Source organism: Pelobates fuscus, chromosome 13 (genome assembly GCF_036172605.1).
Source record: "Pelobates fuscus isolate aPelFus1 chromosome 13, aPelFus1.pri, whole genome shotgun sequence".
In the NCBI taxonomy this organism is placed as follows: domain Eukaryota; kingdom Metazoa; phylum Chordata; class Amphibia; order Anura; family Pelobatidae; genus Pelobates; species Pelobates fuscus.
Window position 1 is genome coordinate 59,288,681 of NC_086329.1, and position 22,867 is coordinate 59,311,547.

General features: G+C 39.7%; 64 pseudogenes; all 64 read left to right on the forward strand.

Moving 5' to 3' along the window:
• The first annotated feature begins 110 nt into the window (after positions 1–110).
• On the forward strand, positions 111–229 carry LOC134584630 (5S ribosomal RNA; annotated as a pseudogene).
• Positions 230–363: 134 nt separating this feature from the next.
• LOC134584420 (5S ribosomal RNA) lies at positions 364–482 on the forward strand (annotated as a pseudogene).
• A 134-nt stretch (positions 483–616) lies between these two features.
• Positions 617–735, forward strand: LOC134583808 (5S ribosomal RNA; annotated as a pseudogene).
• A 134-nt stretch (positions 736–869) lies between these two features.
• Positions 870–988, forward strand: LOC134583698 (5S ribosomal RNA; annotated as a pseudogene).
• Positions 989–1,122: 134 nt separating this feature from the next.
• On the forward strand, positions 1,123–1,241 carry LOC134584267 (5S ribosomal RNA; annotated as a pseudogene).
• Positions 1,242–1,628: 387 nt separating this feature from the next.
• Positions 1,629–1,747, forward strand: LOC134584316 (5S ribosomal RNA; annotated as a pseudogene).
• Positions 1,748–1,881: 134 nt separating this feature from the next.
• Positions 1,882–2,000, forward strand: LOC134584279 (5S ribosomal RNA; annotated as a pseudogene).
• Positions 2,001–2,134: 134 nt separating this feature from the next.
• Positions 2,135–2,253, forward strand: LOC134583639 (5S ribosomal RNA; annotated as a pseudogene).
• A 377-nt stretch (positions 2,254–2,630) lies between these two features.
• LOC134584415 (5S ribosomal RNA) lies at positions 2,631–2,749 on the forward strand (annotated as a pseudogene).
• Positions 2,750–3,126: 377 nt separating this feature from the next.
• LOC134583721 (5S ribosomal RNA) lies at positions 3,127–3,245 on the forward strand (annotated as a pseudogene).
• Positions 3,246–3,378: 133 nt separating this feature from the next.
• Positions 3,379–3,497, forward strand: LOC134583857 (5S ribosomal RNA; annotated as a pseudogene).
• A 377-nt stretch (positions 3,498–3,874) lies between these two features.
• LOC134583881 (5S ribosomal RNA) lies at positions 3,875–3,993 on the forward strand (annotated as a pseudogene).
• Positions 3,994–4,127: 134 nt separating this feature from the next.
• Positions 4,128–4,246, forward strand: LOC134583907 (5S ribosomal RNA; annotated as a pseudogene).
• Positions 4,247–4,380: 134 nt separating this feature from the next.
• Positions 4,381–4,509, forward strand: LOC134583746 (5S ribosomal RNA; annotated as a pseudogene).
• Positions 4,510–5,139: 630 nt separating this feature from the next.
• Positions 5,140–5,258, forward strand: LOC134584590 (5S ribosomal RNA; annotated as a pseudogene).
• Positions 5,259–5,392: 134 nt separating this feature from the next.
• Positions 5,393–5,511, forward strand: LOC134584375 (5S ribosomal RNA; annotated as a pseudogene).
• Positions 5,512–5,645: 134 nt separating this feature from the next.
• Positions 5,646–5,764, forward strand: LOC134584631 (5S ribosomal RNA; annotated as a pseudogene).
• A 134-nt stretch (positions 5,765–5,898) lies between these two features.
• Positions 5,899–6,017, forward strand: LOC134584421 (5S ribosomal RNA; annotated as a pseudogene).
• A 134-nt stretch (positions 6,018–6,151) lies between these two features.
• LOC134583809 (5S ribosomal RNA) lies at positions 6,152–6,270 on the forward strand (annotated as a pseudogene).
• Positions 6,271–6,404: 134 nt separating this feature from the next.
• LOC134583699 (5S ribosomal RNA) lies at positions 6,405–6,523 on the forward strand (annotated as a pseudogene).
• Positions 6,524–6,657: 134 nt separating this feature from the next.
• LOC134584268 (5S ribosomal RNA) lies at positions 6,658–6,776 on the forward strand (annotated as a pseudogene).
• A 387-nt stretch (positions 6,777–7,163) lies between these two features.
• On the forward strand, positions 7,164–7,282 carry LOC134584318 (5S ribosomal RNA; annotated as a pseudogene).
• A 134-nt stretch (positions 7,283–7,416) lies between these two features.
• Positions 7,417–7,535, forward strand: LOC134584280 (5S ribosomal RNA; annotated as a pseudogene).
• A 134-nt stretch (positions 7,536–7,669) lies between these two features.
• On the forward strand, positions 7,670–7,788 carry LOC134583640 (5S ribosomal RNA; annotated as a pseudogene).
• A 377-nt stretch (positions 7,789–8,165) lies between these two features.
• LOC134584418 (5S ribosomal RNA) lies at positions 8,166–8,284 on the forward strand (annotated as a pseudogene).
• A 377-nt stretch (positions 8,285–8,661) lies between these two features.
• LOC134583723 (5S ribosomal RNA) lies at positions 8,662–8,780 on the forward strand (annotated as a pseudogene).
• Positions 8,781–8,913: 133 nt separating this feature from the next.
• On the forward strand, positions 8,914–9,032 carry LOC134583858 (5S ribosomal RNA; annotated as a pseudogene).
• Positions 9,033–9,409: 377 nt separating this feature from the next.
• LOC134583883 (5S ribosomal RNA) lies at positions 9,410–9,528 on the forward strand (annotated as a pseudogene).
• A 134-nt stretch (positions 9,529–9,662) lies between these two features.
• Positions 9,663–9,781, forward strand: LOC134584314 (5S ribosomal RNA; annotated as a pseudogene).
• A 134-nt stretch (positions 9,782–9,915) lies between these two features.
• LOC134583747 (5S ribosomal RNA) lies at positions 9,916–10,044 on the forward strand (annotated as a pseudogene).
• Positions 10,045–10,674: 630 nt separating this feature from the next.
• On the forward strand, positions 10,675–10,793 carry LOC134584223 (5S ribosomal RNA; annotated as a pseudogene).
• Positions 10,794–11,413: 620 nt separating this feature from the next.
• On the forward strand, positions 11,414–11,532 carry LOC134583653 (5S ribosomal RNA; annotated as a pseudogene).
• Positions 11,533–12,404: 872 nt separating this feature from the next.
• LOC134584442 (5S ribosomal RNA) lies at positions 12,405–12,523 on the forward strand (annotated as a pseudogene).
• Positions 12,524–12,910: 387 nt separating this feature from the next.
• Positions 12,911–13,029, forward strand: LOC134583643 (5S ribosomal RNA; annotated as a pseudogene).
• A 135-nt stretch (positions 13,030–13,164) lies between these two features.
• LOC134584137 (5S ribosomal RNA) lies at positions 13,165–13,283 on the forward strand (annotated as a pseudogene).
• Positions 13,284–13,417: 134 nt separating this feature from the next.
• Positions 13,418–13,536, forward strand: LOC134583890 (5S ribosomal RNA; annotated as a pseudogene).
• Positions 13,537–13,923: 387 nt separating this feature from the next.
• LOC134583659 (5S ribosomal RNA) lies at positions 13,924–14,042 on the forward strand (annotated as a pseudogene).
• Positions 14,043–14,176: 134 nt separating this feature from the next.
• On the forward strand, positions 14,177–14,295 carry LOC134584524 (5S ribosomal RNA; annotated as a pseudogene).
• Positions 14,296–14,429: 134 nt separating this feature from the next.
• On the forward strand, positions 14,430–14,548 carry LOC134584422 (5S ribosomal RNA; annotated as a pseudogene).
• Positions 14,549–14,682: 134 nt separating this feature from the next.
• LOC134584486 (5S ribosomal RNA) lies at positions 14,683–14,801 on the forward strand (annotated as a pseudogene).
• A 134-nt stretch (positions 14,802–14,935) lies between these two features.
• LOC134583596 (5S ribosomal RNA) lies at positions 14,936–15,054 on the forward strand (annotated as a pseudogene).
• Positions 15,055–15,187: 133 nt separating this feature from the next.
• LOC134584230 (5S ribosomal RNA) lies at positions 15,188–15,306 on the forward strand (annotated as a pseudogene).
• A 134-nt stretch (positions 15,307–15,440) lies between these two features.
• On the forward strand, positions 15,441–15,559 carry LOC134583941 (5S ribosomal RNA; annotated as a pseudogene).
• Positions 15,560–15,693: 134 nt separating this feature from the next.
• Positions 15,694–15,812, forward strand: LOC134583662 (5S ribosomal RNA; annotated as a pseudogene).
• Positions 15,813–15,946: 134 nt separating this feature from the next.
• Positions 15,947–16,065, forward strand: LOC134584276 (5S ribosomal RNA; annotated as a pseudogene).
• Positions 16,066–16,200: 135 nt separating this feature from the next.
• On the forward strand, positions 16,201–16,319 carry LOC134583679 (5S ribosomal RNA; annotated as a pseudogene).
• Positions 16,320–16,452: 133 nt separating this feature from the next.
• LOC134583592 (5S ribosomal RNA) lies at positions 16,453–16,571 on the forward strand (annotated as a pseudogene).
• A 376-nt stretch (positions 16,572–16,947) lies between these two features.
• LOC134584162 (5S ribosomal RNA) lies at positions 16,948–17,066 on the forward strand (annotated as a pseudogene).
• Positions 17,067–17,443: 377 nt separating this feature from the next.
• LOC134583743 (5S ribosomal RNA) lies at positions 17,444–17,562 on the forward strand (annotated as a pseudogene).
• Positions 17,563–17,696: 134 nt separating this feature from the next.
• Positions 17,697–17,815, forward strand: LOC134584393 (5S ribosomal RNA; annotated as a pseudogene).
• A 387-nt stretch (positions 17,816–18,202) lies between these two features.
• LOC134583946 (5S ribosomal RNA) lies at positions 18,203–18,321 on the forward strand (annotated as a pseudogene).
• A 387-nt stretch (positions 18,322–18,708) lies between these two features.
• Positions 18,709–18,827, forward strand: LOC134583814 (5S ribosomal RNA; annotated as a pseudogene).
• A 134-nt stretch (positions 18,828–18,961) lies between these two features.
• Positions 18,962–19,080, forward strand: LOC134584309 (5S ribosomal RNA; annotated as a pseudogene).
• A 386-nt stretch (positions 19,081–19,466) lies between these two features.
• On the forward strand, positions 19,467–19,585 carry LOC134583582 (5S ribosomal RNA; annotated as a pseudogene).
• Positions 19,586–19,719: 134 nt separating this feature from the next.
• LOC134584269 (5S ribosomal RNA) lies at positions 19,720–19,838 on the forward strand (annotated as a pseudogene).
• Positions 19,839–19,972: 134 nt separating this feature from the next.
• On the forward strand, positions 19,973–20,091 carry LOC134583701 (5S ribosomal RNA; annotated as a pseudogene).
• A 134-nt stretch (positions 20,092–20,225) lies between these two features.
• Positions 20,226–20,344, forward strand: LOC134584365 (5S ribosomal RNA; annotated as a pseudogene).
• A 134-nt stretch (positions 20,345–20,478) lies between these two features.
• Positions 20,479–20,597, forward strand: LOC134584255 (5S ribosomal RNA; annotated as a pseudogene).
• Positions 20,598–20,731: 134 nt separating this feature from the next.
• Positions 20,732–20,850, forward strand: LOC134583641 (5S ribosomal RNA; annotated as a pseudogene).
• A 377-nt stretch (positions 20,851–21,227) lies between these two features.
• On the forward strand, positions 21,228–21,346 carry LOC134584579 (5S ribosomal RNA; annotated as a pseudogene).
• Positions 21,347–21,723: 377 nt separating this feature from the next.
• LOC134584522 (5S ribosomal RNA) lies at positions 21,724–21,842 on the forward strand (annotated as a pseudogene).
• A 133-nt stretch (positions 21,843–21,975) lies between these two features.
• LOC134583841 (5S ribosomal RNA) lies at positions 21,976–22,094 on the forward strand (annotated as a pseudogene).
• A 377-nt stretch (positions 22,095–22,471) lies between these two features.
• LOC134583677 (5S ribosomal RNA) lies at positions 22,472–22,590 on the forward strand (annotated as a pseudogene).
• A 134-nt stretch (positions 22,591–22,724) lies between these two features.
• LOC134583908 (5S ribosomal RNA) lies at positions 22,725–22,843 on the forward strand (annotated as a pseudogene).
• The last annotated feature ends 24 nt before the right edge of the window (positions 22,844–22,867 follow it).

Here is a 22,867-nt window from a genome sequence, read left to right on the forward strand (position 1 = left end):
TGATGTCATAATCAGATCACTTTTTTCCCTATACAAAAGCGTCTTGTCTTTTGTCGCAACCAGTGTTTGCTATTCTACCAACATCAGTGAAATTGCATTCAATTAATTTTGCCTATGGCCATACCAGTCTGAAACTGCCTGATCTCGTCAGATCTCAGAAGCCATCCATCCTTGGGCCTGGTTAGTATTTGTATGGGAGACCAACTAGGAACTTCAGGTGCCATAAGCTTTTGTTTATTTCTTTTTTGCATTATGATGTCATAATCAGATCACTTTTTTCCCAATCCTGAAGCGTCTTGTCTTTTGTCGCAACCAGTGTTTGATATTCTACCAACATCAGTGAAATTGCATTTAATTAATTTTGTCTATGTCCATACCAGTCTGAAAATGCCTGATCTCGTCAGATCTCAGAAGCCATCCAGACTCGGGCCTGGTTAGTACTTGTATGGGAGACCAACTAGGAACCTCAGGTGCCGTGAGCTTTTGTTTATTTCTTTTTTGCATTATGATGTCATAATCAGATCACTTTTTTCCCTATCCAGAAGCGTCTTGTCTTTTGTCGCAACCAGTGTTTGATATTCTACCAACATCAGTGAAATTGCATTCTTTTAATTTTGCCTATGGCCATACCAGTCTGAAAATGCCGGATCTCGTCAGATCTCAGAAGCCATCCAGACTCGAGCCTGTTTAGTACTTGTATGGGAGACCAACTAGGAACCTCAGATGCCATAAGCTTTAGTTTATTTCTTTTTTGAATTATGATGTCATAATCATAGCACTTTTTTCCCTATCCAGAAGCGTCTTGTCTTTTGTCCCAACCAGTGTTTGATATTCTAACAACATCAGTTAAATTAGATTCAATTTATTTTGCCTATGGCCATAACAGTCTGAAAATGCCTGATCTCTTCAGATCTCAGAAGCCATCCAGACTCAGGCCTGGTTAGTACTTGTATGGGAGACCAACTAGGAGCCTCAGGTGCCGTAAGCTTTTGTTTATTTCTTTTTTGCATTATGATGTCATAATCAGATCACTTTTTTCCCTATCCAGTAGCATCTTGTCTTTTGTCGCAACCAATGATTGATATTCTACCAACATCAGTGAAATTGCATTCGATTAATCTTGCCTATGGGCATACCAGTCTGAAAATGCCTGATCTCATCAGATCTCAGAAGCCATCCAGACTCGGGCCTGGTTAGTACTAGTATGGGAGACCAACTAGGAACATCAGGTGCCTTAAGCTTTAGTTTATTTCATTTTTGCATTATGATGTCATAATCAGATCACTTTTTTCCCTATCCAGAAGCGTCTTGTCTTTTGTCACAACCAGTGTTTGATATTCTACCAACATCAGTGAAATTGCAATCAATTAATTTTGCCTATGGCCATACCAGTCTGAAAATGCTTGATCTCGTCAGATCTCAGAAGCCATCCAAACTCGGTCCTGTTTAGTACTTGTATGGGAGACCAATTAGGAACCTCAGGTGTTATAAGATTTTGTTTATTTCTTTTTTGCATTATGATGTCATAATCAGATAACTTTTTTCCCTATCCAGTAGCGTCTTGTCTTTTGTCGCAACCAATGATTGATATTCTACCAACATCAGTGAAATTGCATTCAATTACATTTGCCTATGGCCATACCAGTCTGAAAATGCCTGATCTCGTCAGATCTTAGAAGCCATCCAGACTCGGGCCTGGTTAGTACTTGTATGGGAGACCAACTAGGAACCTCTGGTGTCGTAAGCTTTTGTTTATTTCTTTTTTGCATTATGATTTCATAATCAGATCACTTTTTTCCCTATCCAGAAGCGTCTTGTCTTTTGTCGCAACCAGTGTTTGATATTCTACCAACATCAGTGAAATTGCTTTAGATTAATTTTGCCTATGGCTATACCAGTCTGAAAATGCTTGATCTCGTCAGATCTCAGAAGCCATCCAGACTCGGGCCTGGTTAGTACTTGTATGGGAGACCAATTAGGAACCTCAGGTGCCATAAGCTTTTGTTTATTTCTTTTTTGCATTATGATGTCATAATCAGATTACTTTTTTCCCTATTCAGAGGTGTCTTGTCTTTTGTCGCAACCAGTGTTTGATATTCTACCAACATCAGTGAAATTGCATTCGATTATTATCGCCTACGGCCATACCAGTCTGAAAATTCCTGATCTCGTCAGATCTCAGAAGCCATCCAGACTCAGGCCTGGTTAGTACTTTTATGGGAGACCAACTAGGAACCTGAGGTGCCATAAGCTTTTGTTTATTTCTTTTTTGCATTATGATGTCATATTCAGATCACTTTTTTCCCTATCCAGAAGCGTCTTGTCTTTTGTCGCAACCAGTGTTTGATATTCTACCAACATCAGTGAAATTTCATCTGAATAATTTTGACTATGGCCATACCAGTCTGAAAATGCCAGATTGCAGAAGCCATCCAGACTCGGGCCTGATTAGTACTTGTATGGGAGACCAACAAGGAACCTCAGGTGCCATAAGCTTTTGTTTATTTCTTTTTTGCATTATGATGTCATAATCAGATCACTTTTTTCCCTATCCAGAAGCGTCTTGACTTTTGTCGCAACCAGTGTTTGATATTCTACCAACATCAGTGAAATTGCATTAAATTAGGTTTGCCTATGGTCATACCAGTCTGAAAATGCCTGATCTCGTCAGATCTCAGAAACCATCCAGACTCGGGCCTGGTTAGCACTTGTATGGGAGACCAACTAGGAACCACAGGTGCCGTAAGCTTTTGTTTATTTCTTTTTTGCATTATGATGTCATAATCAGATCACTTTTTTCCCTATACAAAAGCGTCTTGTCTTTTGTCGCAACCAGTGTTTGATATTCTACCAACATCAGTGAAATTGCATTCAATTAAATTTGCCTATGGCCATACCAGTCTGAAAATGCCAGATCTCAGAAGCCATCCAGACTCGGGCCTGGTTAGTACTTGTATCGAAGACCAACTAGGAACCTCAGGTGCCATAAGCTTTTGTTTATTTCTTTTTTGCATTATGATGTCATAATCAGATCACTTTTTTCCATATCAAGAAGCGTCTTGTCTTTTGTCGCAGCCAGTGTTTGATATTCTACCAACATCTGTGAAATTGCATTCAATTAATTTTGCCTATGGCCATAACAGTCTGAAAATGCCTGATCTCATCAGATCTCAGAAGCCATCCAGACTCAGTCCTGGTTAGTACTTGTATGGGAGACCAATTAGGAACCTCAGGTGCCATAAGCTTTTGTTTATTTCTTTTTTGCATGATGATCTCATAATCAGATCACTTTTTCCCTATCCAGAAGTGTCTTGTCTTTTGTCGCAACCAGTGTTTGATATTCTACCAACATCAGTGAAATTGCATTCAATTCATTTTGCCTATGGCCATACTAGTCTGAAAATGCCTGATCTCGTCAGATCTCAGAAGCCATCCAGACTTGGGCCTGGTTAGTACTTGTATGGGAGAACAACTAGGAACCTCAGGTAGCATAAGCATTTGTTTATTTCTTTTTTGCATTATGATGTCATAATCCGATCACTTTTTTCCCCATCCAGAAGCATCTTGTCTTTTGTCGCAACCAGTGTTTGATATTCTACCAACATCAGTGAAAGTGCATTTGATTAACTTTGCCTATAGCCATACCAGTCTGCAAATACCAGATCTCAGAAGCCATCCAGACTCGGGCCTGGTTAGTACTGGTATGGGAGACCAACTAGGAACCTCAGGTGCCTTAAGCTTTAGTTTATTTCTTTTTTGCATTATGATGTCATAATCAGATCACTTTTTTCCCTATCCAGAAGCGTCTTGTCTTTTGTCACAACCAGTGTTTGATATTCTACCAACATCAGTGAAATTGCATTCGATTAATTTTGCCTATGGCCATACCAGTCTGAAAATGCTTGATCTCGTCAGATCTTAGAAGCCATCCAGACTCGGTCCTGGTTAGTACTTGTTTGGGAGACCAATTAGGAACCTCAGGTGCTATAAGATTTTGTTTATTTCTTTTTTGCATTATGATGTCATAATCAGATAACTTTTTTCCCTATCCAGTAGCGTCTTGTCTTTTGTCGCAACCAATGATTTATATTCTACCAACATCAGTGAAATTGCATTCGATTAAGTTTGCCTATGGCCATACCAGTCTGAAAATGCCTGATCTCGTCAGATCTCAGAAGCCATCCAGACTCGGGCCTGGTTAGTACTTGTGTGGGAGACCAACTAGGAACCTCCGGTGCCGTAAGCTTTTGTTTATTTCTTTTTTGCATTATGATGTCATAATCAGATCACTTTTTTCGCTATCCAGAAGCGTCTTGTCTTTTGTCACAACCAGTGTTTGATATTCTACCAACATCAGTGAAATTGCATTCGATTAATTTTGCCTATGGCCATACCAGTCTGAAAATTTCTGATCTCGTCAGATCTCGTCAGATCTCAGAAGCCATCCAGACTCGGGCCTGGTTAGTACTTGTATGGGAGACCAATTAGGAACCTCAGGTGCCATAAGCTTTTGTTTATTTCTTTTTTGCATTATGATGTCATAATCAGATTACTTTTTTCCATATTCAGAGGTGTCTTGTCTTTTGTCGCAACCAGTGTTTGATATTCTACCAACATCAGTGAAATTGCATTCGATGATTATCGACTATGGCCATACCAGTCTGAAAATTCCTGATCTCGTCAGATCTCAGAAGCCATCCAGACTCAGGCCTGGTTAGTACATGTATGGGAGATCAATTAGGAACCTGAGGTGCCATAAGCTTTTGTTTATTTCTTTTTTGCATTATGATGTCATAATCAGATCACTTTTTTCCCTATCCAGAAGCGTCTTGTCTTTTGTCGCAACCAGTGTTTGATATTCTACCAACATCAGTGAAATTGCATCTGAATAATTTTGACTATGGCCATACCAGTCTGAAAATGCCAGATTGCAGAAGCTATCCAGACTCGGGCCTGGTTAGTACTTGTATGGGAGACCAACTAGGAACCTCAGGTGCCATAAGCTTTTGTTTATTTCTTTTTTGCATTATGATGTCATAATCAGATCACTTTTTTCCCTATCCAGAAGCGTCTTGTTTTTTGTCGCAACCAGTGTTTGATATTCTACCAACATCAGAGAAATTGCATTCAATTAAGTTTGCCTATGGCCATACCAGTCTGAAAATGCCTGATATCGTCAGATCTCAGAAGCCATCCAAACTCGGGCCTGGTTAGTACTTGTATGGGAGACCAACTAGGAACCTCAGGTGCCGTAAGCTTTTGTTTATTTCTTTTTTGCATTATGATGTCATAATCAGATCACTTTTTTCCCTATCCAAAAGCTTCTTGTCTTTTGTCGCAACCAGTGTTTGATATTCTACCAACATCAGTGAAATTGCAATCGATTAATTTTGCCTATGGCCATACCAGTCTTAAAATGCCTGATCTCGTCAGATCTCAAAAGCCATCCAGACTCGGGCCTGCTTAGTACTTGTATGGGAGACCAACTAGGAACCTCAGGTGCCATAAGCTTTTATTTATTTCTTTTTTGCATTATGTTGTCATAATCAGATCACTTTTTTCCCTATACAGAAGCGTCTTGTCTTTTGTCGCAACCAGTGTTTGCTATTCTACCAACATCAGTGAAATTGCATTCAATTAATTTTGCCTATGGCCATACCAGTCTGAAACTGCCTGATCTCGTCAGATCTCAGAAGCCATCCATCCTTGGGCCTGGTTAGTATTTGTATGGGAGACCAACTAGGAACTTCAGGTGCCATAAGCTTTTGTTTATTTCTTTTTTGCATTATGATGTCATAATCAGATCACTTTTTTCCCAATCCTGAAGCGTCTTGTCTTTTGTCGCAACCAGTGTTTGATATTCTACCAACATCAGTGAAATTGCATTTAATTAATTTTGTCTATGTCCATACCAGTCTGAAAATGCCTGATCTCGTCAGATCTCAGAAGCCATCCAGACTCGGGCCTGGTTAGTACTTGTATGGGAGACCAACTAGGAACCTCAGGTGCCGTGAGCTTTTGTTTATTTCTTTTTTGCATTATGATGTCATAATCAGATCACTTTTTTCCCTATCCAGAAGCGTCTTGTCTTTTGTCGCAACCAGTGTTTGATATTCTACCAACATCAGTGAAATTGCATTCTTTTAATTTTGCCTATGGCCATACCAGTCTGAAAATGCCGGATCTCGTCAGATCTCAGAAGCCATCCAGACTCGAGCCTGTTTAGTACTTGTATGGGAGACCAACTAGGAACCTCAGATGCCATAAGCTTTAGTTTATTTCTTTTTTGAATTATGATGTCATAATCGTAGCACTTTTTTCCCTATCCAGAAGCGTCTTGTCTTTTGTCCCAACCAGTGTTTGATATTCTAACAACATCAGTTAAATTAGATTCAATTTATTTTGCCTATGGCCATAACAGTCTGAAAATGCCTGATCTCTTCAGATCTCAGAAGCCATCCAGACTCAGGCCTGGTTAGTACTTGTATGGGAGACCAACTAGGAGCCTCAGGTGCCGTAAGCTTTTGTTTATTTCTTTTTTGCATTATGATGTCATAATCAGATCACTTTTTTCCCTATCCAGTAGCATCTTGTCTTTTGTCGCAACCAATGATTGATATTCTACCAACATCAGTGAAATTGCATTCGATTAATCTTGCCTATGGGCATACCAGTCTGAAAATGCCTGATCTCATCAGATCTCAGAAGCCATCCAGACTCGGGCCTGGTTAGTACTAGTATGGGAGACCAACTAGGAACATCAGGTGCCTTAAGCTTTAGTTTATTTCATTTTTGCATTATGATGTCATAATCAGATCACTTTTTTCCCTATCCAGAAGCGTCTTGTCTTTTGTCACAACCAGTGTTTGATATTCTACCAACATCAGTGAAATTGCAATCAATTAATTTTGCCTATGGCCATACCAGTCTGAAAATGCTTGATCTCGTCAGATCTCAGAAGCCATCCAAACTCGGTCCTGTTTAGTACTTGTATGGGAGACCAATTAGGAACCTCAGGTGTTATAAGATTTTGTTTATTTCTTTTTTGCATTATGATGTCATAATCAGATAACTTTTTTCCCTATCCAGTAGCGTCTTGTCTTTTGTCGCAACCAATGATTGATATTCTACCAACATCAGTGAAATTGCATTCAATTACATTTGCCTATGGCCATACCAGTCTGAAAATGCCTGATCTCGTCAGATCTTAGAAGCCATCCAGACTCGGGCCTGGTTAGTACTTGTATGGGAGACCAACTAGGAACCTCTGGTGTCGTAAGCTTTTGTTTATTTCTTTTTTGCATTATGATTTCATAATCAGATCACTTTTTTCCCTATCCAGAAGCGTCTTGTCTTTTGTCGCAACCAGTGTTTGATATTCTACCAACATCAGTGAAATTGCTTTAGATTAATTTTGCCTATGGCTATACCAGTCTGAAAATGCTTGATCTCGTCAGATCTCAGAAGCCATCCAGACTCGGGCCTGGTTAGTACTTGTATGGGAGACCAATTAGGAACCTCAGGTGCCATAAGCTTTTGTTTATTTCTTTTTTGCATTATGATGTCATAATCAGATTACTTTTTTCCCTATTCAGAGGTGTCTTGTCTTTTGTCGCAACCAGTGTTTGATATTCTACCAACATCAGTGAAATTGCATTCGATTATTATCGCCTACGGCCATACCAGTCTGAAAATTCCTGATCTCGTCAGATCTCAGAAGCCATCCAGACTCAGGCCTGGTTAGTACTTTTATGGGAGACCAACTAGGAACCTGAGGTGCCATAAGCTTTTGTTTATTTCTTTTTTGCATTATGATGTCATATTCAGATCACTTTTTTCCCTATCCAGAAGCGTCTTGTCTTTTGTCGCAACCAGTGTTTGATATTCTACCAACATCAGTGAAATTTCATCTGAATAATTTTGACTATGGCCATACCAGTCTGAAAATGCCAGATTGCAGAAGCCATCCAGACTCGGGCCTGATTAGTACTTGTATGGGAGACCAACAAGGAACCTCAGGTGCCATAAGCTTTTGTTTATTTCTTTTTTGCATTATGATGTCATAATCAGATCACTTTTTTCCCTATCCAGAAGCGTCTTGACTTTTGTCGCAACCAGTGTTTGATATTCTACCAACATCAGTGAAATTGCATTAAATTAGGTTTGCCTATGGTCATACCAGTCTGAAAATGCCTGATCTCGTCAGATCTCAGAAACCATCCAGACTCGGGCCTGGTTAGCACTTGTATGGGAGACCAACTAGGAACCACAGGTGCCGTAAGCTTTTGTTTATTTCTTTTTTGCATTATGATGTCATAATCAGATCACTTTTTTCCCTATACAAAAGCGTCTTGTCTTTTGTCGCAACCAGTGTTTGATATTCTACCAACATCAGTAAAATTGCATTCAATTAAATTTGCCTATGGCCATACCAGTCTGAAAATGCCAGATCTCAGAAGCCATCCAGACTCGGGCCTGGTTAGTACTTGTATCGAAGACCAACTAGGAACCTCAGGTGCCATAAGCTTTTGTTTATTTCTTTTTTGCATTATGATGTCATAATCAGATCACTTTTTTCCATATCAAGAAGCGTCTTGTCTTTTGTCGCAGCCAGTGTTTGATATTCTACCAACATCTGTGAAATTGCATTCAATTAATTTTGCCTATGGCCATAACAGTCTGAAAATGCCTGATCTCATCAGATCTCAGAAGCCATCCAGACTCAGTCCTGGTTAGTACTTGTATGGGAGACCAATTAGGAACCTCAGGTGCCATAAGCTTTTGTTTATTTCTTTTTTGCATGATGATCTCATAATCAGATCACTTTTTCCCTATCCAGAAGTGTCTTGTCTTTTGTCGCAACCAGTGTTTGATATTCTACCAACATCAGTGAAATTGCATTCAATTCGTTTTGCCTATGGCCATACTAGTCTGAAAATGCCTGATCTCGTCAGATCTCAGAAGCCATCCAGACTTGGGCCTGGTTAGTACTTGTATGGGAGAACAACTAGGAACCTCAGGTAGCATAAGCATTTGTTTATTTCTTTTTTGCATTATGATGTCATAATCCGATCACTTTTTTCCCCATCCAGAAGCATCTTGTCTTTTGTCGCAACCAGTGTTTGATATTCTACCAACATCAGTGAAAGTGCATTTGATTAACTTTGCCTATAGCCATACCAGTCTGCAAATACCAGATCTCAGAAGCCATCCAGACTCGGGCCTGGTTAGTACTGGTATGGGAGACCAACTAGGAACCTCAGGTGCCTTAAGCTTTAGTTTATTTCTTTTTTGCATTATGATGTCATAATCAGATCACTTTTTTCCCTATCCAGAAGCGTCTTGTCTTTTGTCACAACCAGTGTTTGATATTCTACCAACATCAGTGAAATTGCATTCGATTAATTTTGCCTATGGCCATACCAGTCTGAAAATGCTTGATCTCGTCAGATCTTAGAAGCCATCCAGACTCGGTCCTGGTTAGTACTTGTTTGGGAGACCAATTAGGAACCTCAGGTGCTATAAGATTTTGTTTATTTCTTTTTTGCATTATGATGTCATAATCAGATAACTTTTTTCCCTATCCAGTAGCGTCTTGTCTTTTGTCGCAACCAATGATTTATATTCTACCAACATCAGTGAAATTGCATTCGATTAAGTTTGCCTATGGCCATACCAGTCTGAAAATGCCTGATCTTGTCAGATCTCAGAAGCCATCCAGACTCGGGCCTGGTTAGTACTTGTGTGGGAGACCAACTAGGAACCTCCGGTGCCGTAAGCTTTTGTTTATTTCTTTTTTGCATTATGATGTCATAATCAGATCACTTTTTTCGCTATCCAGAAGCGTCTTGTCTTTTGTCACAACCAGTGTTTGATATTCTACCAACATCAGTGAAATTGCATTCGATTAATTTTGCCTATGGCCATACCAGTCTGAAAATTTCTGATCTCGTCAGATCTCGTCAGATCTCAGAAGCCATCCAGACTCGGGCCTGGTTAGTACTTGTATGGGAGACCAATTAGGAACCTCAGGTGCCATAAGCTTTTGTTTATTTCTTTTTTGCATTATGATGTCATAATCAGATTACTTTTTTCCATATTCAGAGGTGTCTTGTCTTTTGTCGCAACCAGTGTTTGATATTCTACCAACATCAGTGAAATTGCATTCGATGATTATCGACTATGGCCATACCAGTCTGAAAATTCCTGATCTCGTCAGATCTCAGAAGCCATCCAGACTCAGGCCTGGTTAGTACATGTATGGGAGATCAATTAGGAACCTGAGGTGCCATAAGCTTTTGTTTATTTCTTTTTTGCATTATGATGTCATAATCAGATCACTTTTTTCCCTATCCAGAAGCGTCTTGTCTTTTGTCGCAACCAGTGTTTGATATTCTACCAACATCAGTGAAATTGCATCTGAATAATTTTGACTATGGCCATACCAGTCTGAAAATGCCAGATTGCAGAAGCTATCCAGACTCGGGCCTGGTTAGTACTTGTATGGGAGACCAACTAGGAACCTCAGGTGCCATAAGCTTTTGTTTATTTCTTTTTTGCATTATGATGTCATAATCAGATCACTTTTTTCCCTATCCAGAAGCGTCTTGTTTTTTGTCGCAACCAGTGTTTGATATTCTACCAACATCAGAGAAATTGCATTCAATTAAGTTTGCCTATGGCCATACCAGTCTGAAAATGCCTGATCTCGTCAGATCTCAGAAGCCATCCAAACTCGGGCCTGGTTAGTACTTGTATGGGAGACCAACTAGGAACCTCAGGTGCCGTAAGCTTTTGTTTATTTCTTTTTTGCATTATGATGTCATAATCAGATCACTTTTTTCCCTATCCAAAAGCTTCTTGTCTTTTGTCGCAACCAGTGTTTGATATTCTACCAACATCAGTGAAATTGCATTCAATTAATTTTGCCTATGGCCATACCAGTCTGAAAATGCCAGATCTCAGAAGCCATCCAGACTCGGGCCTGGTTAGTACTTGTATGGGAGACCAACTAGGAACCTCAGGTGCCGTAAGCTTTTGTTTATTTCTTTTTTGCATTATGATGTCATAATCAGATCACTTTTTTCCCTATCCAAAAGCGTCTTGTCTTTTGTCGCAACCAGTGTTTGATATTCTACCAACATCAGTGAAATTGCATTCAACTAATTTTGCCTATGGCCATACCAGTCTGAAAATGCCAGATCTCAGAAGCCATCCAGACTCGGGCCTGGTTAGTACTTGTATGGGAGACCAACTAGGAACCTCAGGTGCCATAAGCTTTTGTTTATTTCTTTTTTGCATTATGATGTCATAATCAGATCACTTTTTTCCATATCAAGAAGCGTCTTGTCTTTTGTCGCAGCCAGTGTTTGATATTCTACCAACATCTGTGAAATCGCATTCAATTAATTTTGCCTATGGCCATACCAGTCTGAAAATGCCTGATCTCATCAGATCTCAGAAGCCATCCAGACTCGGTCCTGGTTAGTACTTGTATCGAAGACCAACTAGGAACCTCAGGTGCCATAAGCTTTTGTTTATTTCTTTTTTGCATTATGATGTCATAATCAGATCACTTTTTTCCCTATCCAAAAACGTCTTGTCTTTTGTCGCAACCAGTGTTTGATATTCTACCAACATCAGTGAAATTGCATTCGATTAAGTTTGACTATGGCCATACCAGTCTGAAAATGCCAGATCTCAGAAGCCATTCAAACTCGGGCCTGGTTAGTACTTGTATGGGAGACCAACTAGGAACCTCAGGTGCCGTAAGCTTTTGTTTATTTCTTTTTTGCATTATGATGTCATAATCAGATCACTTTTTTCCCTATCCAAAAGCGTCTTGTCTTTTGTCGCAACCAGTGTTTGATATTCTACCAACATCAGTGAAATTGCATTCAATTAATTTTACCTATGGCCATACCAGTCTGAAAATGCCAGATCTCAGAAGCCATCCAGACTCGGGCCTGGTTAGTACTTGTATCGAAGACCAACTAGGAACCTCAGGTGCCATAAGCTTTTGTTTATTTATTTTTTGCATTATGCTCTCATAATCAGATCACTTTTTCCCTATCCAGAAGTGTGTTGTCTTTTGTCGCATCCAGTGTTTGATATTCTACCAACATCAGTGAAATTGCATTCAATTCGTTTTGCCTATGGCCATAATAGTCTGAAAATGCCTGATCTCGTCAGATCTCAGAAGCCATCCAGACTTGGGCCTGGTTAGTACTTGTATGGGAGAACAACTAGGAACCTCGGGTAGCATAAGCATTTGTTTATTTATTTTTTGCATTATGATGTCATAATCAGATCACTTTTTTCCCTATCCAGTAGCGTCTTGTCTTTTGTCGCAACCAGTGTTTGATATTCTACCAACATCTGTGAAATTGCATTCAATTAATTTTGCCTATGGCCATACCAGTCTGAAAATGCCTGATCTCATCAGATCTCAGAAGCCATCCAGACTCGGGCCTGGTTAGTACTTGTATGGGAGACCAATTAGGAACATCTGGTGCCATAAGCTTTTGTTTATTTCTTTTTTGCATTATGATCTCATAATCATAACACTTTTTTCCCTATCCAGAAGCGTCTTGTCTTTTGTCTCAACCAGTGTTTGATATTCTACCAACATCAGTGAAATTGCATTCGATTAATTTTGCCTATTGCCATACCAGTCGGAAAATGCCTGATTTTGTCAAATCTCAGAAGCCATCCAGACTCGGGCCTGGTTAATACTTGTATGAAATACCAACTAGGAACCTCAGGTGCCATAAGCTTTTGTTTATTTATTTTTGGAATTTTGATGTCATAATCAGATCACTTTTTTCCCTATCCAGAAGCGTCTTGTCTTTTGTCGCAACCAGTGTTTGATATTCTACCAACATCAGTGAAATTGCATTCGATAAATTTTGCCTATGACCATACCTGTCTGAAAATGCCTGATCTTGTCAGATCTCAGAAGTCATCCAGACTCGGGCCTGGTTAGTACTTGTATGGGAGACCAACTAGGAACCTCAAGTGACATAAGCTTTTGTTTATTTCTTTTTTGCATTATGATGTCATAATCAGATCACTTTTTTCCCTATCCAGAAGCATCCTGTCTTTTGTCAAAAACCAGTGTTTGATATTCTACCAACAGCAGTGAAATTGCATTCGATTAACTTTGCCTATGGCCATACCAGTCTGAAAATGCCTGATCTCATCAGATCTCAGAAGCCATCCAGACTCGGGCCTGGTTAGTACTTGTATGGGAGACCAACTAGGAACCTCAGGTGACATAAGCTTTTGTTTATTTCTTTTTTGCATTATGATGTCATAATCAGATCACTTTTTTACCTATCCAGAAGCGTCTTGTCTTTTGTCGCAACCAGTGTTTGATATTCTACCAACATCAGTGAAATTGCAATTGATTAATTTTGCCTATTGCCATACCAGTCTTAAAATGCCTGATCTCGTCAGATCTCAAAAGCCATCCAGACTCGAGCCTGCTTAGTACTTGTATGGGAGACCAACTAGGAACCTCAGGTGCCATAAGCCTTTGTTTATTTCTTTTTTGCATTATGATGTCATAATCAGATAACTTTTTTCTCTATCCAGAAGCGTCTTGTCTTTTGTCGTAACCAGTGTTTGATATTCTACCAACATCAGTGAAATTGCATTCAATTAACTTTGCCTATGGCCATACCAGTCTGAAAATGCCTGATCTCGTCAGATTTTAGATGCCATCCAGACTCGGGCCTGGTTAGTTTTTGTATGGGAGACCAACTAGGAACCTCAGGTGCCATAAGCTTTTATTTATTTCTTTTTTGCATTATGTTGTCATAATCAGATCACTTTTTTCCCTATACAGCAGCGTCTTGTCTTTTGTCGCAACCAGTGTTTGCTATTCTACCATCATCAGTGAAATTGCATTCAATGAATTTTGCCTATGGCCATACCAGTCTGAAACTGCCTGATCTCATCAGATCTCAGAAGCCATCCATCCTTGGGCCTGGTTAGTATTTGTATGGAAGACCAACTAGGAACTTCAGGTGCCATAAGCTTTTGTTTATTTCTTTTTTGCATTATGATGTCATAATCAGATCACTTTTTTCCCTATCCAGAAGCGTCTTGTCTTTTGTCGCAACCAGTGTTTGATATTCTACCAACATCAGTGAAATTGCATTCAATTAATTTTGCCTGTGGCCATACCAGTCTGAAAATGCCTGATCTCGTCGGATTTCAGAAGCCATCCAGACTCGGGCCTGGTTAGTACTTGTATGGGAGACCAACTAGGAACCTCAGGTGCCGTGAGCTTTTGTTTATTTCTTTTTTGCATTATGATGTCATAATCAGATCACTTTTTTAACTATCCAGAAGCGTCTTGTCTTTTGTCGCAACCAGTGTTTGATATTCTACCAACATCAGTGAAATTGCATTGAATTAATTTTGTCTATGTCCATACCAGTCTGAAAATGCCTGATCTCGTCAGATCTCAGAAGCCATCCAGACTCGGGCCTGGTTAGTACTTGTATGGGAGACCAACTAGGAACCTCAGGTGCCGTGAGCTTTTGCTTATTTCTTTTTTGCATTATGATGTCATAATCAGATCACTTTTTTCCCTATCCAGAAGCGTCTTGTCTTTTGTCGCAACCAGTGTTTGATATTCTACCAACATCAGTGAATTTGCATTCGATTAATTTTGCCTATGGCCATACCAGTCTGAAAATGCCTGATCTCGTTGGATCTCAGAAGCCATCCAGACTCGGTCCTGGTTAGTACTTGTATGGGAGACCAACTAGGAACCTCAGGTGCCGTGAGCTTTTGTGTATTTCTTTTTTGCATTATGATGTCATAATCAGATCACTTTTTTCCCTATCCAGAAGTGTCCTGTCTTTTGACTCAACCAGTGTTTGATATTCTACCAACATCAGTGAAATTGCATTCTTTTAATTTTGCCTATGGCCATACCAGTCTGAAAATGCCGGATCTCGTCAGATCTCAGAAGCCATCCAGACTCGAGCCTGTTTAGTACTTGTATGGGAGACCAACTAGGAACCTCAGGTGTCATAAGCTTTTGTTTATTTCTTTTTTGATTATGATGTCATAATCAGATCACTTTTTTCCCTATCCAGTAGCATCTTGTCTTTTGTCGCAACCAATGATTGATATTCTACCAACATCAGTGAAATTGCATTCAATTAATTTTGCCTATGGGCATACCAGTCTGAAAATGCCTGATCTCGTCAGATCTCAGAAGCCATCCAGACTTGGGCCTGGTTAGTACTTGTATGGGAGACCAGCTAGGAACCTCAGGTGCCATAAGCTTTAGTTTATTTCTTTTTTGCATTATGATGTCATAATCAGATCACTTTTTTCGCTATCCAGAAGCGTCTTGTCTTTTGTCACAACCAGTGTTTGATATTCTACCAACATCAGTGAAATTGCATTCAATCAATTTTGCCTATGGCCATACCAGTCTGAAAATGCCTGATCTCGTCAGATCTCGGAAGCCATCCAGACTCGGGCCTGGTTAGTACTTGTATGGGAGACCAATTAGGAACTTCAGGTGCCATAAGCTTTTGTTTATTTCTTTTTTGCATTATGATGTCATAATCAGATCACTTTTTTCCCTATTCAGAAGCGTCTTGTCTTTTGTCGCAACCAGTGTTTGATATTCTACCAACATCAGAGAAATTGCATTCAATTAAGTTTGCCTATGGCCATACCAGTCTGAAAATGCCTGATCTCGTCAGATCTGAGAAGCCATCCAAACACGGGCCTGGTTAGTACTTGTATGGGAGACCAACTAGGAACCTCAGGTGCCGTAAGCTTTTGTTTATTTCTTTTTTGCATTATGATGTCATAATCAGATCACTTTTTTCCCTATCCAGTAGCATCTTGTCTTTTGTCGCAACCAGTGTTTGATATTCTACCAACATCAGTGAAATTGAATTCAATAAATTTTGCCTATGGCCATACCAGTCTGAAAATGCCTGATCTCGTCAGATCTCAGAAATCATCCAGACTCGGGCCTGGTTAGTACTTGTATAGGAGACCAACTATGAACCTCAGGTGCCATAAGCTTTTGTTTATTTCTTTTTTGCATTATGATGTCATAATCAGATCACTTTTTTTCCCTATCCAGAAGCGTCTTGTCTTTTGTCGCAACCAGTGTTTGATATTCTACCAACATCAGTGAAATTGCATTCAATTAATTTTGCATATGGCCATACCAGTCTGAAAATGCCTGATCTTGTCAGATCTCAGAAGCCATCCAGACTCGGGTGTGGTTAGTACTTGTATGGGAGACCAACTAGGAACCTCAGGTGCTGTAAGCTTTTGTATATTTCTTTTTTGCATTATGATGTCATAATCAGATCACTTTTTACCTATCCAGAAGCGTCTTGTCTTTTGTCGCAACCAGTGTTTGATATCCTACCAACATCAGTGAAATTGCATTCGATTAATTTTGCCTATGGCCATACCAGTCTGAAAATGCCTGATCTCATCAGATCTCAGAAGCCATCCAGACTCAGGCCTGGATAGTACTTGTATGGGAGACCAACTAGGACCCTCAGGTGTCATAAGCTTTTGTTTATTTCTTTTTTGATTATGATGTCATAATCAGATCACTTTTTTCCCTATCCAGAAGCGTCTTGTCTTTTGTCGCAACCAGTGTTTGATATTCTACCAACATCAGTGAAATTGCATTCAATTAATTTTGCCTATGGCCATACCAGTCTGAAAATGCCAGATCTCAGAAGCCATCCAGACTCGGGCCTGGTTAGTACTTGTATGGGAGGCCAACTAGGAACCTCAGGTGCCATAAGCTTTTGTTTATTTCTTTTTTGCATTATGATGTCATAATCAGATCACTTTTTTCCCTATCCAGAAGCGTCTTGTCTTTTGTCGCAACCAGTGTTTGATATTCTACCAACATCAGTGAAATTGCATTTGATTAAGTTTGCCTATGGCCATACCAGTCTGAAAATGCCTGATCTCGTCAGATCTCAGAAGCCATTCAAACTCGGGCCTGGTTAGTACTTGTATGGGAGACCAACTAGGAACCTCAGGTGCCGTAAGCTTTTGTTTATTTCTTTTTTGCATTATGATGTCATAATCAGATCACTTTTTTCCCTATCCAAAAGCGTCTTGTCTTTTGTCGCAACCAGAGTTTGATATTCTACCAACATCAGTGAAATTGCATTCAATTAATTTTGCCTATGGCCATACCAGTCTGAAAATGCCAGATCTCAGAAGCCATCCAGACTCGGGCCTGGTTAGTACTTGTATGGGAGACCAACTAGGAACCTCAGGTGCCGTAAGCTTTTGTTTATTTCTTTTTTGCATTATGATGTCATAATCAGATCACTTTTTTCCCTATCCAAAAGCGTCTTGTCTTTTGTCGCAACCAGTGTTTGATGTTCTACCAACATCAGTGAAATTGCATTCAATTAGTTTTGCCTATGGCCATACCAGTCTGAAAATGCCTGATCTCTTCAGATCTCAGAAGCCATCCAGACTCGGGCTTGGTTAGTACTTGTATCGAAGACCAACTAGGAACCTCAGGTGCCATAAGCTTTTGTTTATTTATTTTCTGCATTATGATGTCATAATCAGATCACTTTTTTCCATATCCAGAAGCGTCTTGTCTTTTGTCGCAGCCAGTGTTTGATATTCTACCAACATCTGTGAAATCGCATTCAATTAATTTTGCCTATGGCCATACCAGTCTGAAAATGCCTGATCTCATCAGATCTCAGAAGCCATCCAGACTCGGTCCTGGTTAGTACTTGTATGGGAGACCAATTAGAAACCTCAGGTGCCATAAGCTTTTGTTTATTTCTTTTTTGCATTATGATCTCATAATCAGATCACTTTTTTCCCTATCCAGAAGTGTCTTGTCTTTTGTCGCAACCAGTGTTTGATATTCTACCAACATCCGTGAAATTGCATTCAATTCGTTTTGCCTACGGCCATACTAGTCTGAAAATGCCTGATCTCGTCAGATCTCAGAAGCCATCCAGACTCGGGCCTGGTTAGTACTTGTATGGGAGAACAACTAGGAACCTCAGGTAGCATAAGCATTTGTTTATTTCTTTTTTGCATTATGATGTCATAATCAGATCACTTTTTTCCCTATCCAGAAGCGTCTTGTCTTTTGTCGCAACCAGTGTTTGATATTCTACCAACATCTGTGAAATTGCATTCAATTAATTTTGCCTATGGCCATACCAGTCTGAAAATGCCTGATCTCCTCAGATCTCAGAAGCCATCCAGACTCGGGCCTGGTTAGTACTTGTATGGGAGACCAATTAGGAACATCTGGTGCCATAAGCTTTTGTTTATTTCTTTTTTGCATTATGATCTCATAATCAGATCACTTTTTTCCCTATCCAGAAGCGTCTTGTCTTTTGTCGCAACCAGTGTTTGATATTCTACCAACATCAGTGAAATTGCATTCGATTAATTTTGCCTATGGCCATACCAGTCTGAAAATGCCTGATTTTGTCAAATCTCAGAAGCCATCCAGACTCGGGCCTGGTTAATACTTGTATGAGATACCAACTAGGAACCTCAGGTGCCATAAGCTTTTGTTTATTTCTTTTTTGCATTATGATGTCATAATCAGATCACTTTTTTCCCTATCCAGAAGCGTCCTGTCTTTTGTCAAAACCAGTGTTTGATATTCTACCAACAGCAGTGAAATTGCATTCGATTAACTTTGCCTATGGCCATACCAATCTGAAAATGCCTGATCTCATCAGATCTCAGAAGCCATCCAGACTCGGGCCTGGTTAGTACTTGTATGGGAGACCAACTAGTAACCTCAGTTGCCATAAGCTTTTGTTTATTTCTTTTTTGCATTATGATGTCATAATCAGATCACTTTTTTCCCTATCCAGAAGCGTCTTGTCTTTTGTCGCAACCAGTGTTTGATATTCTACCAACATCAGTGAAATTGCAATCGATTAATTTTGCCTATGGCCATACCAGTCTTAAAATGCCTGATCTCATCAGATCTCAAAAGCCATCCAGACTCGGGCCTGCTTAGTACTTGTATGGGAGACCAACTAGGAACCTCAGGTGCCATAAGCTTTTGTTTATTTCTTTTTTGCATTATGATGTCATAATCACATCACTTTTTTCCCTATCCAGAAGCGTCTTGTCTTTTGTCGTAACCAGTGTTTGATATTCTACCAACATCAGTGAAATTGCATTCAATTAACTTTGCCTATGGCCATACCAGTCTGAAAATGCCTGATCTCGTCAGATTTTAGATGTCATCCAGACTCGGGCCTGGTTAGTACTTGTATGGGAGACCAACTAGAAACCTCAGGTGCAATAAGCTTTTATTTATTTCTTTTTGCATTATGTTGTCATAATCAGATCACTTTTTTCCCTATACAGAAGCGTCTTGTCTTTTGTCGCAACCAGTGTTTGCTATTCTAACAACATCAGTTAAATTAGATTCAATTTATTTTGCCTATGGCCATAACAGTCTGAAAATGCCTGATCTCTTCAGATCTCAGAAGCCATCCAGACTCAGGCCTGGTTAGTACTTGTATGGGAGACCAACTAGGAACCTCAGGTGCCGTAAGCTTTTGTTTATTTCTTTTTTGCATTATGATGTCATAATCAGATCACTTTTTTCCCTATCCAGTAGCATCTTGTCTTTTGTTGCAACCAATGATTGATATTCTACCAACATCAGTGAAATTGCATTCGATTAATCTTGCCTATGGGCATACCAGTCTGAAAATGCCTGATCTCATCAGATCTCAGAAGCCATCCAGACTCGGGCCTGGTTAGTACTAGTATGGGAGACCAACTAGGAACATCAGGTGCCTTAAGCTTTAGTTTATTTCATTTTTGCATTATGATGTCATAATCAGATCACTTTTTTCCCTATCCAGAAGCGTCTTGTCTTTTGTCACAACCAGTGTTTGATATTCTACCAACATCAGTGAAATTGCAATCAATTAATTTTGCCTATGGCCATACCAGTCTGAAAATGCTTGATCTCGTCAGATCTCAGAAACAATCCAGACTCGGTCCTGGTTAGTACTTGTATGGGAGACCAATTAGGAACCTCAGGTGTTATAAGATTTTGTTTATTGCTTTTTTGCATTATGATGTCATAATCAGATAACTTTTTTCCCTATCCAGTAGCGTCTTGTCTTTTGTCGCAACCAATGATTGATATTCTACCAACATCAGTGAAATTGCATTCAATTACATTTGCCTATGGCCATACCAGTCTGAAAATGCCTGATCTCGTCAGATCTTAGAAGCCATCCAGACTCGGGCCTGGTTAGTACTTGTATGGGAGACCAACTAGGAACCTCCGGTGTCGTAAGCTTTTGTTTATTTCTTTTTTGCATTATGATGTCATAATCAGATCACTTTTTTCCCTATCCAGAAGCGTCTTGTCTTTTGTCGCAACCAGTGTTTGATATTCTACCAACATCAGTGAAATTGCTTTAGGTTAATTTTGCCTATGGCTATACCAGTCTGAAAATGCCTGATCTTGTCAGATCTCAGAAGCTATCCAGACTCGGGCCTGGTTAGTACTTGTATGGGAGACCAATTAGGAACCTCAGGTGCCATAAGCTTTTGTTTATTTCTTTTTTGCATTATGATGTCATAATCAGATTACTTTTTTCCCTATTCAGAGGTGTCTTGTCTTTTGTCGCAACCAGTGTTTGATATTCTACCAACATCAGTGAAATTGCATTCGATTATTATCGCCTACGGCCATACCAGTCTGAAAATTCCTGATCTCGTCAGATCTCAGAAGCCATCCAGACTCAGGCCTGGTTAGTACTTTTATGGGAGACCAACTAGGAACCTGAGGTGCCATAAGCTTTTGTTTATTTCTTTTTTGCATTATGATGTCATATTCAGATCACTTTTTTCCCTATCCAGAAGCGTCTTGTCTTTTGTCGCAACCAGTGTTTGATATTCTACCAACATCAGTGAAATTTCATCTGAATAATTTTGACTATGGCCATACCAGTCTGAAAATGCCAGATTGCAGAAGCCATCCAGACTCGGGCCTGATTAGTACTTGTATGGGAGACCAACAAGGAACCTCAGGTGCCATAAGCTTTTGTTTATTTCTTTTTTGCATTATGATGTCATAATCAGATCACTTTTTTCCCTATCCAGAAGCGTCTTGACTTTTGTCGCAACCAGTGTTTGATATTCTACCAACATCAGTGAAATTGCATTCAATTAGGTTTGCCTATGGTCATACCAGTCTGAAAATGCTTGATCTCGTCAGATCTCAGAAACCATCCAGACTCGGGCCTGGTTAGCACTTGTATGGGAGACCAACTAGGAACCACAGGTGCCGTAAGCTTTTGTTTATTTCTTTTTTGCATTATGATGTCATAATCAGATCACTTTTTTCCCTATACAAAAGCGTCTTGTCTTTTGTCGCAACCAGTGTTTGATATTCTACCAACATCAGTGAAATTGCATTCAATTAAATTTGCCTATGGCCATACCAGTCTGAAAATGCCAGATCTCAGAAGCCATCCAGACTCGGGCCTGGTTAGTACTTGTATCGAAGACCAACTAGGAACCTCAGGTGCCATAAGCTTTTGTTTATTTCTTTTTTGCATTATGATGTCATAATCAGATCACTTTTTTCCATATCAAGAAGCGTCTTGTCTTTTGTCGCAGCCAGTGTTTGATATTCTACCAACATCTGTGAAATTGCATTCAATTAATTTTGCCTATGGCCATAACAGTCTGAAAATGCCTGATCTCATCAGATCTCAGAAGCCATCCAGACTCGGTCCTGGTTAGTACTTGTATGGGAGACCAATTAGGAACCTCAGGTGCCATAAGCTTTTGTTTATTTCTTTTTTGCATTATGATCTCATAATCAGATCACTTTTTCCCTATCCAGAAGTGTCTTGTCTTTTGTCGCAACCAGTGTTTGATATTCTACCAACATCAGTGAAATTGCATTCAATTCATTTTGCATATGGCCATACTAGTCTGAAAATGCCTGATCTCGTCAGATCTCAGAAGCCATCCAGACTTGGGCCTGGTTAGTACTTGTATGGGAGAACAACTAGGAACCTCAGGTAGCATAAGCATTTGTTTATTTCTTTTTTGCATTATGATGTCATAATCCGATCACTTTTTTCCCCATCCAGAAGCATCTTGTCTTTTGTCGCAACCAGTGTTTGATATTCTACCAACATCAGTGAAAGTGCATTTGATTAACTTTGCCTATAGCCATACCAGTCTGCAAATACCAGATCTCAGAAACCATCCAGATTCGGGCCTGGTTAGTACTGGTATGGGAGACCAACTAGGAACCTCAGGTGCCTTAAGCTTTAGTTTATTTCTTTTTTGCATTATGATGTCATAATCAGATCACTTTTTTCCCTATCCAGAAGCGTCTTGTCTTTTGTCACAACCAGTGTTTGATATTCTACCAACATCAGTGAAATTGCATTCGATTAATTTTGCCTATGGCCATACCAGTCTGAAAATGCTTGATCTCGTCAGATCTCAGAAGCCATCCAGACTCGGTCCTGGTTAGTACTTGTTTGGGAGACCAATTAGGAACCTCAGGTGCTATAAGATTTTGTTTATTTCTTTTTTGCATTATGATGTCATAATCAGATAACTTTTTTCCCTATCCAGTAGCGTCTTGTCTTTTGTCGCAACCAATGATTGATATTCTACCAACATCAGTGAAATTGCATTCGATTAAGTTTGCCTATGGCCATACCAGTCTGAAAATGCCTGATCTCGTCAGATCTCAGAAGCCATCCAGACTCGGGCCTGGTTAGTACTTGTGTGGGAGACCAACTAGGAACCTCCGGTGCCGTAAGCTTTTGTTTATTTCTTTTTTGCATTA